Source organism: Mixophyes fleayi, chromosome 6 (genome assembly GCF_038048845.1).
Source record: "Mixophyes fleayi isolate aMixFle1 chromosome 6, aMixFle1.hap1, whole genome shotgun sequence".
Taxonomy (NCBI): domain Eukaryota; kingdom Metazoa; phylum Chordata; class Amphibia; order Anura; family Limnodynastidae; genus Mixophyes; species Mixophyes fleayi.
In genome coordinates this window covers 194497051-194513435 of record NC_134407.1, presented here as the reverse complement: position 1 = coordinate 194513435, position 16385 = coordinate 194497051, and the positions used below count along the sequence as shown (strand labels likewise).

The following is a 16385-nucleotide window of genomic DNA, read 5'->3' as shown; positions in this document are numbered from 1 at the left end:
AACAAACTATGCCCAGTAAATAGAATATTCTTCGTCTCTTGGTCCTGGATATACATACACATAGTGAGTTATGAGTATTGGGGTAAGGAGGGAAGAGCATAATAGGGTGAGTTAGGAAAAAGATATGCGGGACACACACAGTACCATTCTGATCACTAATTACCTATATTCCATAACTAGCATACACAAGGTGCGAATGGAACCTGATCACTACGGATAAATAGGAGCTTAGAATGACACCAAACATGATATGTCTCCTGTAACCTGAACCTTAGATCTCAATAAAGTGCTTTTTAACATTATCATATATAACTACAATAACATTTGTTCATAAACGACTGTGGGTTAAAACTACTATAAAAATTAACTATATACAAGTGAATGTGTAAGTGTATGTGTGTGTTGTTTATCGCGCGATTGCGTCACAACACGTGCATACTGATCGCAATTGCACGTAAAACAATATAGTTTCTTTCATCCAATTGTTTGACTTTGACAATAGAGACATTAAAAGTGCTATGAGCATCTGAGAGAGAGGGCCATAAGAGGATTTTATATAGAGGTAATTACATGGACGCTCATATCTCTGCCACATGCAGATACCAGGCTGTGCAGGCTTCAAAAGTAAGTGATTAATGAAATAGAGGGATACTGTGCAATAGTGGAAGTGGGGTAGTGAGGAGGGGGAGGGGGGTTTGTCATATAATAACTGGGCTGAGCTACTATAATACCACATTATAGCACAGTCTGAGGCTGCTGCTGGCAACATAGGGGGTGCAGGCAGTTTATGAGGGATTATGGGTCACATTTGTGCCAGGTGCCTTTAGGTATTTATCAGCAGAATTTAATCCTTATTAACCCAAGTTCCTGGCCTGCTTAAACATCATCATCATCAACATTTATTTATATAGCGCCAGCAAATTCCGTAGCGCTTTACAATTGGGAACAAGCATTAATAAAACAATCCTGGGTAATACATACAGACAGAGAGGTAAGAGGACCCTGCTCGCAAGCTTACAATCTATAGGACAATGGGAGTTAGAAACACAAGGGCATGTGCTACATCTTATTGCACAATGGACCAGCTAGAACGCAAAGGTAAAAGTATTGAGTGGGCTGTGTGTGTTGCAATGTTGGTCAGAGGGTTGTTGTCTTGTGTTAGCTGTGTAGAGGATGGTAATAGGGTAATCTACGGAAATTAAGATGGTGGTTGAGGAATATTATAACCTTGTCTGAAAAAGGTGGGTTTCCGGAGAACGCTTGAAGGTTTGAAGACTAGAGGAAAGTCTTGCTGTGCGAGGGAGGGAATTCCACAACGTGGGTGCAGCCCGAAAAAAGTCCTGTAACCGAGAATGGGAGGATGTGATGAGAGTGGAAGTGAGACGCGAATCTTATGCAGAACAGAGGTGTCGAGCTGGGAGATATTTTGTGACAAGTGAAGAAATGTATGTCGGTGCAATTTTGTTGACGGCCTTGTATGTTAGTAGAATAATTTTATATTGGAATTCGTTGGAATATAGAGACTGACAGAATGGCTCAGCAGAGGAAGAACGGTTTGCAAGAAAAATCAATCTAGCCGCTGCATGCATAATAGATTGTAGGGGTTCATGTAAGGAGGGAATTGCAATAGTCGATGCGAGAGATCATGAGTGCATGAATTAAGGTTTTTGCGGTGTCTTGTGTCAGATATGTGCGTATTCTGGAAATGTTCTTTAGATGTATGTAACATGATTTAGATATGGAGTCGATGTGGGGAATAAATGATAGTTGTGAGTCAAGGATAACACCTAGGCAGCGAGCTTGCTGGGTGGGATTTATGGTCATGTTATCAACAGAAATAGAAGTGTCAGGCAGGAAGCTTCTGTTTTTGGGTGGGAATATTATTCAGTTTTTGAAAGATTGAGTGTGCGAGAAGACATCCAAGATGAAATGGCAGAAAGACATTCAGTAACGCGAGACAACACAGATGGTGAAAGATCAGGAGAGGATAGATATGTGTATCATCTGCATAGAGATGATACTGAAATCCAAAGGAGCTTATTAGTTTTCCAAGAGAAGTGGTGTAGATAGAGAATAGCAGAGGACCTAGGACTGAGCCTTGTGGTACTCCAACTGATAAAGGAAGCGGAGCAGAGGTGGATCCAGAGAAATTAACACTAAAAGAGCGATTAGATAGGTAGGATGAGAACCAGAATAGGACAGTGCCTTCAAGACCTAGGTATTATAGCGTTTGTATGAGGAGAGTGGGGTCAACAGTGTCAAATGCAGCAGAGAGATCCAGGAGAAGTAGAAGAGAGTAATGGTTTTTACTTTTTGCTGTGATCAAATCACTGCCTGCTCTTCATTGTTTCTCATGATTTCTGTTAACTGAAGGAGTTTGTTTCTGATTCTGATCTGCTGGTCCCTGACACAGTTTGTCTTTGAATCCTAGTTCCTGATTCTCCATACACTAATCTTGAGTGTCCTAACCTTGATGTCTGGTTGTCAATTTGGCTTATCTTTGTCTACTAATGTTGCTTCCTGATTGAGATCTGAATCTGATCACGTTATCTTTGATCATATTCATGCTCTGCAAAGCTATTTCTTGGTTCCTGTGTTCACTACTTGTTCTGACCCTGGTCTGTGTGTAAATTTCTACTTCTGTGCCACAAGCTTTGATTTTGGACTACATGGAGCTCCTGGCACATTACTTTTCCCTATAGGCGCAGAGGTATTTTTATGCAGTAACAAAAGGAGGGCTGTCATCTTTGTAACATATTTTACAGCTCAACTATCCTCTCACTTTGCTGTCCTCTTGCTACACACATGCTACACACATGTACAATACGAAGAGAACAATAATTGGTATTATCACCTGGTACATCAGCTACTCTGTATGAGCCATTTATGATACAATATAGTGGAATCGTCCAAAAAGGGAAGACAATTCTTTTTTTTTGTTTTATTTTTGCCAAGTCACATATACAAAATTTCGGATGACAGAGTGAATACATGTATTAAGAGGAGGGAAAATATCGTTCTACCCTCTGATACGATATTTTCCCTCCTCGTTGTACATACTTTGGATTTGTTTATATGGTTATTTTGAATTTTCTTTTTTTTCATCCATTTTGACCTTATACATATTTTTATTTTTATTTTTATTTATGTTTTCATTTTTCAACCCTTTATTTTTTATTTTTTATTTTACTTTTTTTATTTTATAGCTTCATCCCAACATTATCGTTGAGGTATAGGATATTCAATAAACCCTTCTGGTTATTTTTAAAGTGCCTCCTGTTGTTGTTATTATATCTATTAGCATTCATCCTTGCCATATAGCCCTACTGTATTTCCGTTATTATACATTTTTATTCATAGCGCCGTGGGTCAATATTATGTTTACATTGACCTATATTGGGGAGTTTGGAATTCGTCCCACACAGACCCACTCTGGCAGCTTTACACATCTTTAGAGCAGCGCTGTTATCCCTACACTTTTTCTAAACCAGATATTAAGATTTGGGAGACCTGGGACTCACCTGACACAACAGTACTTGATATAGCATTAATTATGTGTTTGGAGAGTGCAGAGTATCCCTGTTTTCTTGTCTATACAATGTGGGCAACCCCCTCTTGCACCCCAGTCTGTACATGATGAGTGCAGAGGACCTATGTCTGTTTTTGTTTATACAATGTAAGTCCCATCACTCTTGCACCCCATTCTTTACATTAATTAATTCCAACTTGTGTCAGGTGAGTCCCAGGTCTCCCATGGCTGCTAGTGCTAGGGAAACACTTGCCTTTAAAAGCTGTGCGCAGGTAAGCCTTAAGCCCAGATAAAATAGCATAGCATTTGATCATGTTAGGACTGACCAGAATGGGAAGACTTTGGCGTGAGTTGGTCAGCTTAAACATATATTGCAATATGTGGAACTAACATTCCCTGTTTTTAATATAGAACAGTACTTGATATAGCATTAATTATGTGTTTGGAGAGTGCAGAGTATCCCTGTTTTCTTATATATATATATATATATATATATACATATATATATATATATATATATATATATTACCCCCGTTTCTTGAGACTGTCCCATGGAAACAGGAACCAGAGACAACTAATCAGGCAATTATAAGTGAAATTGTGTAAGACATTTGCTGGTTAAACAGATAAATAAGGGTCTTAAAAGACCATATGCCCATTATTATATTAGACGTATCACTGATGGTCCATTTTATAGTGATTCATGTTGGTGAAGTTTTAAAACTACACAGGGATCTCCCAGAATGCACAGGAGCTGCCTGAATTTAATGCTCCCTTTGACTTTTTAGTTCTGATATTAGAGACTGAGGAAAAGCACCCATTGTACAGTCAGTAGTCCCTGGCAGGCTCGGTGTCTTCTTCACGTTCTTGTATCTCTACAAGCTCTAGTTCTAAATCCAGCAAACAATCATCATCATCACCATTTATTTATATAGAGCCACTTATTCTGCAGCGCTGTACAGAGAACTCACTCACATCAGTCCCTTCCCCATTGGAGCTTACAGTCTAAATTCCCTAACAAACAATATTGGAAGTGTACTTGGTTTCCTGTAGCTTGTGATCAAAGTTGATGGCTAAAGGCGTTGATTAAGCCAGTCTAAAGAAACATGGCTACCATTTCCACTAACAAGTGATTGACCTGACCACCAGGTGAGTCATACCAACCTTTGAATCTTTTTGAAATTAGTAGCAGACGTGAAATACCGTAATGTCAACAACAAACTGTATACAGTACTAAAATACAGTCTTCTGTAAACCATCATCCGCCCCAGAATCTTCAGGCCACTAAGCCTAGTTTGCATATCTCTGCGTCATACAGTGATTCATGGGATAGTACAAGTTGACTGGTATTCTCTGCCATCGCAATCAGTTGTGTGACCATTGTCATCTCAGCCACCATGGTGCTTATTACTATGAAGACATTCTCTTTCTTAAATGATAATTATAATAATTTCAAAAGGAATTGTGGTCCATTTCACTAACTGATTTTGTTCACCCAAAATGTTTTGGCAGGTATCGGCTGTAGAGATTGGGTGATGGTTGGACTCAAGCACCAATCCTTTGTTAATCTTCACCAACATGCATAGTTACGTAGATGTTTAGATTCATGGATGTAAAATTCGACCTTTCACCTTTTGAAAACCCAGTTAAAACAGATGGGGCAAAATCCCAAAAGTATTAAAGCAATGTCCATTTTGCCTTAAGAAGGTACAGACTCAAAGGCAAGAGGACAACACATTGGATGTCCTTTATGAAGCATAATACATCACATGTACAGGGCAGAATCAACTTGAGCTCCGCCATACACCTCAATTTGGACAAATGCACCTAGATTTCCAGCAAAAGTGCATAGGAAAGCAAGATGGCTGTGTTTGCAGAGGAGTGAAATTTGTACAGGTCAAAAGAATGGTTTCCCTGGCAAAGTAGCGAGTAGTTGCACCGGTTCCCAAAGTTTCACAGACAAGGACCGAAACAAGATTTCCCTTTGTGAACAGAGATTATCATTAATATAGATGAGTAGAGATAGTGACAATTTTGTGAAGATCTTTGCTGTGCGGGAACAGCCAATCTTTGGGTCTTCTCATATATTTCCAATGGGACCTATTTTGCGCCTCCACTTTGGTGAAGGAACAAATTTCTATGCACAAAACACGTGACAGATAATAAAAATAGTCCTGGGGGTAAATATATCAAGCTGCGGGTTTGAAAAAGTGGAGATGTTGCCTATAGCAACCAATCAGATTCTAGCTGTCATTTTGTAGAATGTACTAAATGAATGATAACTAGAATCTGACTGATTACTATAGGCAACATCTCCACTTTTCCAAACCCACAGCTTGATAAATCTAACCCCTGATGTTGCCTCACTTACATAATTAATTTAAGTCCTAAATAAGGCTTAACCCTGCAGTATTTTAATCAAAGGGATCTAAAGTTGTAGGAGGCTGTACGTTGATGTGATGTTTACTCTCTTGCACCTCTGGCGATTTTTCCTTGTCTCTGAACATTTATGCACATTTCTATTATGTGGGAATGTCTCCGGAGAGCAGAAAGCAGACGTGCACGTTGATATGCACTATGCGGACCATCAGAGGCGTTCTGCTCTGTGCATTGAGTGCACTTCATAAATAATGCCCGCTTTGTTTAATAATACCTGTAGCCCTGAATTTTCTGTTTTGTTAGGAAGATGTTCATCTCTTTCTTGAAAACACAGTGTGGAACTTATACTGAATATCAGAGAATTTTTGAGCACTTTGTATACAGTGTTTGTTCACAGTGTTCCGATCATCTCTTAAAGTCTCTTCTAAGTAAAAATAAATCAAGCTTAGACAGTCTTTCCTCACAACTGTGAACTTTCATAATCCTTTAGTTGCCCTTCTCTGCACTCTCTCCAGCTCCAGAACATCCTGGAAAACCAGACTCTCCTCATATCTTTCATAGGCAAACCGAGGATGGTTTCCTAGTGCCTGGAAACCCCCCTTCAAGCCTGGGGCGCTGTATAATTGAGGTGGCTGGACCCTTCCCCCGCTTCACACGGCTCTGCTTGAAAAGGGAGAGCTGCGTGCACCTAACAGTAGTGCACGCAGCATTGCCCATGTATATTATGGGGATAGGAAGAGTTGGAGAGCAGCCATGCCATGTCTAATATTATAACCATGCCCCCATGCATGCTGGTCACGCCCACTGGCGGCGTGGTGTGGAAACCCCCCTCTACAAATCCTGCATTTGTCCCTGTCTTTATATCTAAATCATAAGTTTTGACCAATATTTTGTCCATATAGGTAAACATTTCAGTTCCCTTGAGCCATAATGTGACAAAAAATAGAACCAGGACGGTGAGATGTTGCAACATATTGGACATGACAAATCTATCATTGCTCACCAGCCTCTTTTCCTTAGCTCTTGTGATATTGATGATAAAGTTGCAATTTGAATTATTGCTTGTGTTTTGCACATTTAAATACAAGTTGAGCCTCATGAAATCAAGAGCAACACAACATCCTCTGTATGTTTTTTTTTACAGAAGATGTAGATTAATTTGACTTGCTGATGAGTGATGGTTAGATTCCGGGCAGTACCCATCGATAACTATGCCATCCCTCTTTTTACACTGAAGGTTCATTGAATGGTTAGCACAAAACTCTGAGTGCCAAGAGCAATAGATTGGCAGTTTCAAAACACTGATGGAAAAGATGGAAAACACCATCTGATGGTAAAGATGGAAAGCACCATCTGATGGTAAAGATGGAAAGCACCATCTTTTCTGAAATTGTTCAGAGTTTTGGAATGAGACCTTATTATCTAGGAGTGGATCAGATAAAACATTTGACATTTTATTTAAGTAACTGGAGATACTTCTCAGCCTAAACAAACAGAATCAAATGTGTTGCTATAATAAACACATTCTATTGGCTCCTGATATGCCATAGGCAAGACAGCTTTCAACTTCAATTCAAGAAACACCATCCCATCTTCAGTTACCACCGGTGGTAGTCAATATAGCGACGATCTGAACACCAACACGATATACACCGACATGATGACACTGAAGCTACTGGAGGCGCTGGCACTTTAATAAGATATCTCATCAAAATCAATCCAGTCACAGTGGAGCTTACAATCTATATCCTACAACAAGGACACATACACTAGGGTTAATTTCGTCAGAAGCCAATTAATCTATCAGTGTCTCTTTGGAGTGTGTGAGGAAAGCAGAGCACCCGGAAGAACCCCATGCAAACATGGAAAGAACAGATAGGGGTCCTGGTCGGACAACTCTGAGCTAGTTGTAGATCAGAGCTTGTAACAGCTCAGATTATGTGCAAGTCTCACTTGGCTTGGAATAAGGTTCCGAAGTCCGGTCATGACTGAGGATGATGAATTTCCTGGGTGTTATTAGCCAGATAAGTAGGTTTTTATGGCACTGGAACTCTTTTAATTTCAATGTGCAAAAGGGACAGATACAATGTTACAGCCTTATAAAAACAAACATAGCATAGTCATCTCTACAGAATTTTTACTTGGAAAATAATACCATACAAAAAGGAAAACAGGGAAGAAATAATGGCAGGTAGGGAAGGACAGTAAAGGAGCAGGGGGGGTGTGGGCACCTCATCCTACTCCCACTCCTCGCCCAAAAACTTTGGTCTTTCACATGCAGGTGTAACAAAAAATAGAGCTCTATCTTGAGTAGACATATAGATCCTCAAGGTACGTTTCTGCTGATTTAGAGCGTATAGTATGCACAAAAACTCTACGCATGCTCAGAACTGGGAGATATGTCCGTGAACATAGCCCTGCCCGCTGCATCGTCAAACGCAAAGTACACTTACTACAGCATACGATTTTGGGAATGAAAGGGGCGGGGAAGGCGCAATCTACAGTAGGGGCGTGCCAAACTCAAGCGGATGCAGCCACTTCTTGCCCTTAGATTTGCCCTCATTCAAGATGGCCGTGATTGCCGCATGAAGTTTCCATCTTGGATCTCTGATATAAACTTGCCCTTACAATAGCCCTTATCCAAGATGGCCAGAACTGTCTCAGGAAGATTCCATCTTGGATCTCATTTCCTGTTTGGGCCTAGAAAAGGCACTTCCTGTTATGCAGCCTTTGCTCGAGTATTGTGTTTGTGTCTGAACCAGATGCTTCCACAGAACCTTGTTCCCTTGTGATTTGGAATATAATTCCTTGATACCTCTACAAGATATTTATCTTGTTGATACTTCGGACTTGCTTGCTGGATATTTAAGATTTATTTCTATATCCAAAATAAATCCTGTTTACTACAGAACTACCTGGCTATTGGGTTCCGTTCATAATACCAGAAGTGTGACAGGCGGATTGGTCAAGGAAGTATAGAGAAGAAAGGTGAATCAGGCATTTGTATATGTGTAATAGAGAATATTAACCCATGAACCTGTTGCTGCCTATGTACTTAACTTTAGACTACAAGGGGGAAATTAAATTGTCGACGATGTGGCGCGCGAACATCGAGCCGCGCACATTGCTGGTAATTACAATAGAAATCTCTGCTCATTTTTCCTCTCACTCCATATAGGAGCAAGGAAAAATGAGCGGGGATTTCTATGAAATCTTCATCTCGAAGTGTCTCTGGAATGTTTGTGAAACATTTTGCGGCTAATAGAATTCCCCCCCAAAAGTCCAGAATATTGCATGTCATGTGCAAGTAAGAATATACTTGTATTCCTATGGTGATTCCCTTTATATCCATGTGCACAGTATGAAAGAGGGGAGACAGATAAAGGAGAGAAAAAGCAGGATGAAGTTGATTATTTTTAAGTGGATAATTTTGTATGGCCCTCAAATGATTTTATAAATATCCAAAAGGCCCTTGGCAGAAAAAAGGTTCCCCACCCCTGCTCTGAACAATCTTATTCATATTGTATAAACTGGGGAAGTAATGAGTGAAGTGTTGAGCCAATAATGACTTCCAAATCCACAATGATAGGTGAGCTCTCATTGTACACATTCACTCATAGGGATAAGAGATTTGCATATTTGGACAATCTGGACATTTATAGGGACAGGCTATAGGGAAGTAAACTTTATTGGTGAAATGAGAGTGAAAAACTTTATTCTCAGGTAAAAATGTAAACCAGAGTGTAGAATGTTGCTATCCTAGATTACTAACAGATCGCGCAGAATAAAAGGGTATACAGACAATCAAAGCATCCCGACATTTTGCTTAATACTTGCAAGAGAAAAACATCCATTCTTTAATGTAATTTGGTAAGTGCAACAGAAATTATAAAGAGTAGAAATTCCGCAATCTTTATAGAAAGACAATCATAAGTCACAAGAACTTGTTCTAAAATCATAAAACAGCAAATGTTAAATAATAAGGTAAGGTTCAAAAGTCTTTTTACCAATTAGTTACAAGTGAGCCCTAGAGGTATTATGAAAGACTTTAATTACTGGCTAGACCATGGGTGTACAGTTCACATCTCCAGGAGTTGGTTGATGTTGAAGCTATCGAAGTGGGCATAGGAATGCCTAGTTTGCATAGGAGGCCCAGAGGTTTGTCTTGAGATCCGGTATTATATAACTTATCCTGAGCATACCAAAAAGACTGAAGGAGAAGCCCCAGTGATCTCTAATCTCCTGGTCCCCAAGTTGTTGATTCTCTGTGACAAGTCAAGTTATGTCCTGATAACATTGCATTGTTGATCCCTCGAATTCCACAGTCGTGACTTTTCTCGCAGAGAAACGAACGCCCATGTCTGAGTGTATAAAATGACAGGTGCCTGTCTGGCGCCGAGGAGTGTGAGAAGATGGCAAGTGAGGAGGTGTCAGTGGGGGTTGCGGGTGAGGAGAAGGTGTCAGTGGGGGTTGCGGGTGAGGAGAAGGTGTCAGTGGGGGTTGCGGGTGAGGAGAAGGTGTCAGTGGGGGTTGCGGGTGAGGAGAAGGTGTCAGTGGGGGTTGCGGGTGAGGAGAAGGTGTCAGTGGGGGTTGCGGGTGAGGAGAAGGTGTCAGTGGGGTTTGCGGGTGAGGAGAAGGTGTCAGTGGGGGTTGCAGCTATGGAGTCAGAGATGGTGCTGGAAGGGCCAAAAATGTTGTTAAAGTTAAGGTGGGGGTTGGAGATGCTCAAGAAGAGCAAAGAGCAAAGCTAATGAGCCCAAGAGAGGTGGAGATTATGGTAAAATTACTGGACCAGTACGAATACAACATTAAAAAAGATGAGTAGCACGTGTAGTGTACCTGTTTGAAGGACTTTATTTCATTCTAGTTTCACACAAAGAAATGTAAACGCCTAATTTGTAACATAGATTTTTTTTAGTCAGAATGAAGAATTAACGGTGAGAAGGCCTGTTTATATACCACTGATACCACTAATGTAACACCTGTTATCAAACAAGAAAAAATTGATGTTGAATACCAAGATATGAGAGAAGTTATACACGAAGGTATTTCAGTGAACATGTATAGAAAACTAAATGCTTTGGGCACATATCTGCACCATTATAATTAACCAAAATGGCGCCTGTTTTCCAGAATATATGGAGGTTAAGTCCGCTATTATTGCGATAGCGCCACAGGGACCACAACATAAACTGATCTCGAGCAGTGTGCAAGGTGAGCAAATGAGAGTATTTCTGGTGTTGGATATAAATTACAGATATAGAAGTTTAATGGTAAACATTTTTTATTTCCTTGTTTCGTAGGTAAAGAAAGGGAATAGAAACCCAAGCGACATCAAGAAAAAAATGAAAAACCTTGAGAAAAATTTTGTTGAAATGTGTATGCTGTTTGCAACTGTTCTACCACAAACCACTAGCACCTTTAAAGTGTAATACTATTTTTTTCACTTGTCATATTCTGTAATAAAAATTTTTTTTTACTTTTTCCTGCAATAAAACTGTTGCATGAACACTGTGTGGTTTATTCTTGGTATTTTACAAATATTAGTTAATAAAGGTTAATATGTCTTTATAAGTTTAATAATTTATAAAGGTATAAGTTTATAAAGGGTAAATATGAATAGGTTCCCAACATAGATGCAAAGGGTAATAACACACGTGCTTTATACAAGTGTAATGGTCTGCAGCCAGACAGGTGCAATACACATCTATACAAAACACAGTGATGTGCGGATACCGCACCACGTGGGACTGGTACAGGCATCACAAATTTACATACACACACCCCCCATGTCGAGGAAGTATCGGAGGATTGTCGTGGATTGGTCGGAAATTTATACACACTACACAACGGAAAGGAGATTGGAACGAAAAAATTAAACGGTACGACCAACCAAATGAGGCGACAATCGTCCATTTGGGCAGACTTTCGACCATCGTGTCACTACACACACTGACCCGACTTTCGAACGAGCGGTCGTATGTCGGCTGGTTGAGCCGATTATTGGATAAAAACCCTGTAGTGTGTACCCAGGTTTAGTCTATGGATACTCATCCATATAACATGTCTGTCTATTTGCCCTCCCTTTTGTTCCCGTGTTCTCTCACCCTTAACGCAGCTTCTTTTGGCCTCCTCAACAAAATCTTCCCTTTCATGTAACATTTTACTTTCTTCTGTCATTTGTACATCAATCAGATCACACTTTCTAATAAAAAAAATCTATTACACTATACAGCTTCATGCCACCAAAACTCATTGGGCCTGAGTCATTAAGGCAAAAAATGGGTAAATGTTCTCTGGGACAAACCATGTTACAATTTAAGGGGTGCAAAGTAGTTTATTATTTTGCGCATAAGTTAAATAATGACTGTTTTTTCATCTAGCACACAAATACTTAATAGCTTTATTACTACACTGAAATGTAAAGTTGATCTAGGATATGCCCTATCCCAACTATAAATCTGTCCCCACATTTTAAATTTACCTCCCCCTCAAATGCAACATGGTTTTGCCCAGGTGCAAATGTTACTCCTTTTTTATGCTTTGCTCTCCTTAATGACTCAGGCCCATTGTCTCAAATCTCAAGCTATACAACATTGACCTATTAGCAAATTATACCATGCATACTGCCTTACTGCTTTCCATTTAACCTCAACACTTGTGCAATATAGTTCATATTCAAATATACTCCAACAACTGGAATCCCCAGTGTTTCTTTCACTTTCTCTTTTCATAGAATTCATTTTACACCCCCACAAAAACAAAATTCAGTTTATTTTCTTCACACATACAAGTACCACAGTTCCTATTACCACTGGCTTCAATTCATCCTCAGTGACTACCAACATCAGCAACTCATCTTTCTAAATATTATACTCTGTAAGTGTGCCCTGAATCTCCACAAATATCACACTTGTTGGGATCTGGGCATCTCCCTATTTTATGTACTGGCTTTTAACAATTTCTGCCATTCCTACCTTTCGGACAGTATTCCTTCACATGGCCATATTCACAACAAACCCTGCAGATAGTTATCTGTCTGAGGTAAAAATGCAAACCCCTAAATCCTGCAACTAAAATAATAGCTGGGGGGTGCATTATTCCCCAAATCCATTCAGGTCAGGTTTTAGCTTGACCCAGTACTTAACCTTACAATTAAAAATGTCAAATGCATTATAATCCTCCCCACACTACCAAGTAGTACCTTAACAAGGTAAAGGTACTGTGTGCATGATAAAAAAAAAGGTACTGTGTGCTGGTGAAAACTGTGTGCATAGTATTGTGCTGCATTACAGGGTCACACATTTTTGACCCCAACCACCCTGAATTAATAATTCATAAACACATGGCGGACCAAGATTGAGTGATACTTTTTACACAGTGTGGGGACAAGGAATGGTTTAGCAAGCATGGATCCACTGGAATGGATTATTATTATTAGTAGTAGTAGTTGTAGTAGTAGTATTAATTCATACCATGTTTTTGTTCTGCTTGCTATGTAAATATGTGTTAACTTCAGTGACATCAATGAAAGAGGTGTGCTGGTATGTTAATTTGTTTTACAACTGTTTCATTGCCTTTGGTCCCCAGAAATGCTTAGTAATGGGTTCAATAAAATATATTATAACTCTCTTCTGGAAAGGATTTTTCACATATATACATATGAAACATGATTATGTTATATTGATTCCTTGGGGAGTTACATTATTCTCATAGGTTCCTTAAAGGGCATGTATATACCGTTGACTCACGTTATATGTTGTTACTTTCAGCGGTTACAAATTAATACAGACGCCTTCTCAGTTTGTATTATGAAAAATATTGCTTTCATCCATTTTGTTTCCCATAAGGATTATACACTACGACTGTAGTGACCCAATTATGCTCCTTATTAGCCTAAATAATTTTTAGTCAAGCATTTATTGTCCTTGGAACTCTTTACTGGACATTAAAAAGGGCTGATTGTTCTTCTGTGAGAACATGGCATTGGTGAGTAAAAACCAAAGTACTAACAGAAAACTCAACCCTGAAACATGTCTGTCTCCTTCGTCAAAATACATTAATACCTTGTTTACTTACACACAGTGACCTGCTGGTAACCATTTTATCTAAAGTATATTCAGATTTTAGGATATCCTTATTAGGTTATAAGCATGACAATTTTCCAACATGGTACTAAACAGTGTTACCAAGTGTGGCAGGGTGAGAACCTGCCACATCTGAGGAAAGGATTGACTACCGGAGAATCAAGAGGAAGTCCCACCCATTCTTCAGAGGGTAGGAGTTTGAGCCTATTTAAGATACATACTTTTCACAAGTGCATCTGATTATTGTTTTTGTATCAAATCCCATAAGGGCACTGTCTTAATTATGTAGAAAGAACTGCAACTGCCTATAACGGACTGGGGAGGTAATACGTTCATATTATGTTACCGCCTTTTTAATTATGGGATTCGGTAGTTTTTAAAATACAGAATGTTAATTGAAACAAGCTCATTTTATAACTACTGGGTGTTCTTGCTGGAACTAATACTCCCTACCAGTAGTAGGGATCTAGTGACACAGACTACTGCAGGACATTACTACCTGTGCATCTGTAACGGTCACTTCTCCATGCTTCATATGCTAAATAGAGCAGAGAGTTGATTTTTAAAGATGGTTCCCATAGTCTTGAGCATTAAAGGAATTTTGATTGTCAGCTTTTCTAGCAAGGAGTATTGCAGTTTCCCTGTGACAAGCTGTTTCCTGCACATGCTATACAGACTCACACACATGCTGGCAGTACTGCAAACATTCCACAATCTAAACAATGAGAGAGGAAGTGAGTCACCCTCCCACACAAAGGACGTGCTCTCGTGGTTTTTCTATACAGTTAACGTAGTTTTCACAAACGACACACAGGGCCCGATCTTGTGTGCAAAACAGTTTGCCAAAACATCCTATGTCAAAATCTGCCAGAAAGACAGCAGAGAAAGTACAGATGGGTATATATTTTATACTACCATGAACTATGAATTATTATATTTATTGCCCAATTTTAAACGGAGTGTGCTGTTACATATAATAGCATATTAGAGCATTTCATTTTTATGATTAGTTTTCTTAGGTGACTCAATTGACTGTACCCATAGTGCTTTGTATTGTTTGCAGCGTTTTTCAGGGCAGAACCTTAATCTTAATGATTTTCTCTTCCAATTACACTTGCTACTCCAATTATGTAACGTAATTATGTAATTTTGAAATACATACATTGAGTGGCACTATACTACATCTACTATCTACAATCCTGTAATCAGTTCTAAAAAAATATAATGTACAGTATATCCAGTTAGTTTAGAACTGGAATTTCTCTGGGCCTGATTCATTAAGTAAAGTAAAACAAAAAAATGTTGTAACTTTGCACCTTGGCAAAACCATGTTGCATTGGAGGGGGAGCTACATTTAAAATGTGGGAACAGATTTATAGTTGGAGTAGGGCATGCCCTAGATCAACTTTAGATGTCAGTGTAAAAATAAGTTTATCAAGTATTTGTGTGCTACATGAAAAAAACAGCCAGTATTTATCTTATGTGCAAAATAATAAACTAATTTGCAGCCCTTGCATTGTAACATGGTTTTGTTCAGGAGAAAACGTACTCATTTTTTTGCCTTACTTTCCTGAATGAATCAGGCCCCCTGTGTGCATGTCCTCTGTGACACTTTTAAGAGCCCCCTACAGCAGTTACATTTCACTTTAGTCTATCTAGTCTATGGATAATGTTAGCAGCTAATCAGTCACAATGCAGTTACCTTTTACAGCCCAATGAAAAGTCATAATATTAAAGGCTGTGGGACCTTTGGTAACACTTATTCAAGCATTTAAACAGTAGTACTAATTTCTGCACTTAATGTTAACCGCTCATAATACTTCGCTGGAAGTTAAACTAGGAGTGGCTTATTTGCATACTTCTCTCTAGGGAAAAGCTTAAAAGTCTTCCAAACCTTTTTCATTGTTTCACTACAGATCTTTCTTTATCTTTTATTTTATTTAAGCGAATTTTTTATTGAAATGTTTTACATTATTAAAAAAATCTTAACAACATTAAACTAAAGCTAAACCCACGCAGGGGTAGTAACAGTGTCATAATGATAAAATCAAACAATATTTAAGCCTAGTGAAAATCAGAAGATACTGGTGGTTATCATGCAAAATAAGAATAAAGAAAACATTTTAACATTTTTTTTGTGTGAAGTGTCCTTAGATCTTTTTTTATCTACTTAAATGCTGAGCAGGTCATTCCTGTCCTACATTGATGAGCCTCGCTAATGGTGAAACAGCTGTTTGTGTGGTTTGTTAGTTCAGGTCAGGGTTATCTGACTTATTTGGATACCAGGAAAACTCTCAATAAGGATTACATGTGAACTATATTTAAAATTAAATTTTATTAACTTTATTGCCACTTGACTGGTTCCCAGAACGTTGGGTCCCTGTTTGGAA

The 16385-nt window shown here is 39.0% G+C and overlaps 1 long non-coding RNA gene across 2 annotated transcripts; it reads left to right on the top strand.

The window, feature by feature from the left end:
• The first annotated feature begins 8452 nt into the window (after positions 1-8452).
• On the top strand, positions 8453-11242 carry LOC142160538 (uncharacterized). Of its 2 annotated transcripts, XR_012693269.1 has the most exons (4): positions 8453-8881; positions 10831-10953; positions 11042-11122; positions 11212-11242. It is a non-coding gene; the product is annotated as an uncharacterized LOC142160538 (long non-coding RNA). The 2 variants fall into 2 exon arrangements; XR_012693268.1 differs by lacking the exon at positions 8453-8881 and having other exon boundaries at positions 10546-10953.
• Positions 11243-16385: the final 5143 nt, after the last annotated feature.